General features: G+C 32.5%; 1 pseudogene; it reads left to right on the top strand.

Annotated features, from left to right (window-relative positions):
• Positions 1 to 672: 672 nt before the first annotated feature.
• On the top strand, positions 673 to 3,087 carry LOC142635819 (putative F-box/LRR-repeat protein At5g02930; annotated as a pseudogene).
• Positions 3,088 to 6,000: the final 2,913 nt, after the last annotated feature.

The raw sequence follows: 6,000 nt of genomic DNA, 5'->3' as shown, positions 1-6,000 counted from the left end.
AATAATTTAAGAAAAAGCGCTAGTCACATCTGCGCTATATCTCAAATGACCTAAATCTATCCAGTAAATATTTGATATGGGACTCAATCAAATTGGGGCATTACAATTTCTCTCACTTAAATCCCTAACGTCCTCGTTAGGGTCCACTTTGTAGGGTAGTATCTTCGAGCCCACATGGGATTACCGGATTGACTCTAATACCATATGTAACGGCCCAAAGACAAGTGTTAGTCACGTCTGCGCTATACCGCAAAAGAACTAGCCACAATTGAGACTTCTTGTAGTTGTTAATAAAGTCCAGATCTACCCAGTAAATACCTGATGTGGGGCTCATCACACACCCACACACATCACACAATCAACCAAATTAGGGCATCACATTATCAATCACTATCAATGCCACACTAGTTTATAAGCTTGTATGTCGTAAAACTTGTAGTACATTTTTCATTTTTCTTAGATTAATTAATTTTTTATTGAGATAAATTAATTATTATTTTACTAGACGATATCCCCACTTGGTGCATTTTCAAAAATTTTGCAAGTAATTATCCTATAACTCATTGGGTTCATCAATAATATTATATAAGCTGTAATTAAAGACTTTGTAAACTCCATGTGATAGAAGGTTATGTAATTTATAATCTTTTTTTCGCTTAGTGGGATACTAGGATGACTTACCGATACTATTATTTTAATATACCAATCAGCATTCAGAGAAGCCAACAACTAAAGGCAGAAGAAGACAAACCTTGGGTTTGGAAAAGTGTAGTTGACATTTGAAATTAATGGTCATCGTTCTCGATGTGGACAATTTAATGTGAAATTGAGATAAGATGACATGAAGGTTTAAACAGCTATATATTAAGCATGAGAAGCCTAATAGGATAAAATCAAATTGTTGTTTAGTTTAGTGAGGAAAAAAAAAAAAAAAGGAAAAGTCATGAAACTATGAACAAAAAAGAGAAAGAAAGAATTATTATTAATTATTAATATTTGATGTTTAATCTTAAAACGATAAACCAGAAAAATACAAACAGTCATTATCTTTTAATTTGTATCTATTTAGTAAACAACAAGTTATTATCTTTAAATGCGAGAGATTACTAAAGAAAAGTCCCACACCTCGTGCATTTTAAATTAAAGATTAGAAGGCAAGAAGTAAGAACTAAAAGAAGCAATGGTTCAACTTCCAGAGAATACAATGTCGCTTATTCGCTTGGGAAAGAAGAAGAAGGAAAGAAGAATCAAGCAATGATCATGGAACCAAACGATGGGCCTATCTTTGGACCTCCGTTCCTTCTCTCAGTTTCACAGATAGTTCCTTTGAAAATGCGGCTGTTTTGGCCACTGCCGTGGATGATACCCTGCTGCTACACTACACAGGGCTCCCAAACTCACAAATTTCTCTGTCCTATTCGAGTACGAGCCAGAGCTAAAGCCTCGCGTCTATCTTTGGGTTTGTTTCACCACAACTGCCAAGTTAGACCAACTTAGTTTACATTCATCATCTTGTAGATACAAATTGATCAACATCACTACGCCAATGAGTTTGTTTCTGAATTGGATTTTCGTTACTGCAAAATTAAGCCTAAAGGGTTAATAGGTTGGAGTTCACTTAAGCACTTGTATTTTGGGTGCGCGTCCTTGCCCGACGATTTGATAAATAAAGTGCTAATGGGTAGTCCTAGACTTGAATGCTTGGAATTGCATGATTGTTCTGGTTTTTATAGGCTGGATATAGTGTCCGAGAGTTTGAAAAATTGGTGATAGATTCTTATTACAGAGAGCCAGAGTGGGATGACCTATTGGAATTGGAAATTGTTGCTCCAAAGATCGAGGTTAAGGTTGATTTAGAAATACTGATTGACTTTGACTATGAAGATGAGTTGGATCTTTTTGAGGCCTGTGAGAACATTGTGAGAGAACTTTTTGAGAGTCCGCATAAAGTCAAGAAACTTCTTGTTGGCAAATGGTGTCTCATGGTTAGTTTTTCTTGATTACTCCCTTTATCATGTTTTTTCGTTGTTTCACTTCACGTTTTTCTTGATTGCTAATGTCGATTTCCATTTGCAGAGACATTAATGTATCAAGAATGTATGTTTTTACAGTTGGCAGTCTCTCATTGCTTTGCAAGTACTCTTTGATTTACAAGAGTATTGGAAAATAACCATACCCTCTACTGTGAGTTGGGCTTAGCTGACCCCTAAAAATTTTAGATTATGATTTAATTGTTGTTGTTGTTGTGATTTGGGATTTTTCTGCTGAGCATCTTGAAGTTAATACAAATTGTAGTCAATCAGTAGTTAAAGAGAGATGTTATGTTCACAACATTTTTACAAAATTTTCATAACAAATCACAGGTGGTCAGTTGTTATTGGTTCAAATTTGAACCTAACACGAAGATTACTTTTTTGTCCTAACAATAGAAACCAGTAACAACCTGCCACTCAAGATTTATTATAAAAATGTTGTGAAAATGTTATGGACATATCATTTCTCATAATTAAAGGACATAACAGTATTGGTACAATTTCGTGAGTTGAACTAATAAGTTATATACACCTGTTTTCAATTTCATGATGAGGTGTAGAGCACTAGTTTTAGTGTTAAATAATGATTTGTCATGATATTTTTTCAAACTCTAAATCAAGATTCCCAAAATGCCTCTTTTATTTCATTGTCTGCAAATAGGATATATTGATATTTATGTTAATTAGTGTTCTGTAAGCATGCTAGTTAAATTGTTCTCTGGCGATGTATATTACAAATCATGTCATTTATTCAAATTTTCAATTTTCCTTATTGTGTTTCTGTCTTTTGCTTTGATGGACCTAGCTTCTATCTATAATGTCAGTGAAACATCTGTATTCTCCATTGTTTAAGTGCGAATGTCTAACGATGAAAACAAGCATGGAAAGATGGGATCTTCCTGGAATTGCAAGCCTGCTTCAAAGTTCACCTTATGTGGAGACATTGGTTATAGACGTCTTATCGTCCCATCGCAAAGGGACTTTAATGAATAGGTATGTTTTTCTTGGCCCAATTCCCGAATGTCATATCAAAGGAACTTTAATGAAGAATTAATAATTATCATTATCTATCTATATATATATATATATATATATAAAATGATATTTAGTTCATTATGTCAATTAAGGAAGTAATAAAGGTCATGATTTAGGATAGAATAAAAATGAAATTGATCCTAACTAATCTTATTTAGGATCCATAGTTGACCCCAAAAACCTTGAGACTAACGCTTTGTTATTGTAGTAGTAATTAAATCTGTCTATTTATTGGATCAAAATAATTTCCTCGAGTAGCTTGACCCCCTACTCAGCCTTCTCATTGACAATATATATATATATTACACAAAATAGGCATCAAAAATACAGTTTTGGAAATCTGTTTATTTGAGTAAGAGGTCATTTATTGCCATTTTTTTTTTTGATAAAAGAAAAATGGGGGTTAGTAAGCTACGCCAACCCTCCGAGTAAGGCACTCAAATTAAGACTTAAAGCCAATTCTTGTGGATGCCTACCAACGAAAGATTGCGAACAACGGGACTCGAACCTAGGCAGATTAGGCGAAGTGCCAAAGTTACTATCTAGAATTCGAATTCCACTAAGAAAGAGAAAACAACATAAAATATTAAAAATATCTTTTTATCCCTTAACATATTTGCATCACTTTTAAAACATAAAAGAAAAAGCTACTACCAAGGATTATCAGTCCAATTCACAAGATCAACATACACATTGGTTGGAAATGACATTTTGCTCATACTCACTGATGATCGTGTTCCACAACATGATGTAGGGATGTACAACCAATCTGTCGATCCGCCAAAATCACTGGTGGGTGTGATTTGATTGTTATTATTATTATTTTGTTATAATGGGTTAAGAACAGAGTGGGTCAGTAGATTCACAAATATGTGTAACTCGACCTGACCTACTTATATTTAATATATATATATATATATATATAATATTTTTTTATAGGTATATTATATAATTTTATTATTTACTCTTTTGTTTATCAAATGAGTTGAGATAAAACTATATGATATCTTAGTAACTTTGAAGCACTAATAAAATAATTTGTGTTGATTTGGTGCTATGCTATGCTAAGGTTTAGTAGGTTATAAATTTTCTCTTATTTGTATTAGTGTTGTTCTATTGCTAAATTAATTATAAAAAAAAATAAAAACTGTTCAACTCATGGGTCCAATCCTATCTAGGTGAGTTGGGTTAGGTTGAATTTTTTCAACTTGATCATGGTGGGTCAAATTGAAAGAACCCTCATCGAGACCCATTTACACCCTTACTTAGAGCATTAGTATTGGTTGTGATAAAAAGTTAAATTGATATTTTTAGCACCACCATATACAAGAAGTGTGATACATTGATGGTGGTATAGGTAAAAAATTTACCTACTTAGCTACAGCACAACCATTTAAGGCTATTCACTGTAGCTCAAAAGCTAAAATCAAATAATATATTTTATTATCTCTCACATTAAAATAATACTTTTTTTTCCCCTCTGTTCTAGTCAAGGATGGACCCAGGTGGGGGCCCAGCCCCCCTTGGATCCAATTTTTTTTTTATAGTTATTATATATTGTATTTTATTTTGTAGTCGAGCCCCTAAACAAAACTTTAGGCCTCCTTCTCCTCAATAAACCTAGCTAACCTCATTAAAATAGTAACTATCCAATCTAAAAACTTAACAAAAATAATAAAATATTTATAATAGTGATTGTATTTTAGCCAAAAAAAGAAAAAAAAAACTATTTTACCATCAAAGAACCAAAAAAAAAATCATATGTTTTTAGAGAAGTTAAAGCTAAATTTTTTGTAATTACAGTAAACATATATAAATACATTTATCTAAGTTTTATAATGTTAAATAATTTTTTTTCTTCTTTTTACTTTGGATGAGAAAACGAGATCTCACTAAATGCCCGTTTGGTTCAACGTTTTGAGCCCAAAACGCCACTTTTTCAAAAAGCTAGGCCTTTATGTGTATTTGGTTCAGCACAAAACGCAACTTTTTTCAAAAGTTGCGTTTTGAGCCAAGGCATAAAACGCGCAATTCCTTATGGAGCTCCTCCGGTCCATTTTGCCAAAAGCCAGTGCGCGTTCTAATGTATCCGTTGAACAATTTTGGGCAATTACCAAATTCTCCTTTCTTCATCTTCTTCAACACCTCTCATCAAGCTCACTCACGCCTCTATCTCTTCCTCAGTTTTTTTTTTAAAATTTATTTCTCTAATCTGATCAACACAAAACAACTTAAAATCAACTCAAATCCCATTAGAAAACTCATCCCAAACCCAACTCAAAATCAAACCCAAAATCCACAAAAAAAAAAAAAAAAAAAAAAAATTCAACTCAAAATCCAAAATCAAACCCAAAATCAACTCAAAAAAAATCAACTCAAAATCAAACCCAAAATCCCAAAATCCTTATGTTTCAATCATCTTCATCTTCTTCATCATCATCTTCTATGGAGTGTGAAAAAAAAAAAAGAATAAAGAAGGAAATACGAAATAAGGAAATAAAGAAAAAAGATGAAAAAAGAGATGGAGTACCTCTGTGGACGGATGAGTTCTTGCAGAAGAAGAAGAAGAAAAAAAAAAAAAAAAACAAGAGGAAGTAGGAGAGCTAGGAGAGCTCTGTGGAATGCTCTAGAGAATGAGAGAAGTGGCTGGGAAAAGTGAGGAAATAAGGAAATAAAGGAAATGAGTTATACGTGGGTGGAGGAGGAAAAAAGAGTGGGGAAAAAAAAGAAAAAAAAAAAAGGGAAAAAGAAGGAAATGCAATAACGTGTGGAGGAGAAAAAAAGATGGAAAGAAAAAGGAAAGAAAAAGAAGGGAATACTATTACAATATTTTCACAATAAATTTTAAGTGGTAAATTATTATTAGTAAATATTGGTGAGAAAAAAATAATTTTTATAGAAAGAGAAAAAAATAATTTTAATAGTACGTTCA

Source organism: Castanea sativa, chromosome 5 (assembly GCF_040712315.1).
Source record: "Castanea sativa cultivar Marrone di Chiusa Pesio chromosome 5, ASM4071231v1".
Classification (NCBI taxonomy): Eukaryota; Viridiplantae; Streptophyta; class Magnoliopsida; order Fagales; family Fagaceae; genus Castanea; species Castanea sativa.
The sequence above is the reverse complement of the archived record's forward strand: the minus strand, read 5'-3'. Positions and strand labels throughout refer to the sequence as shown.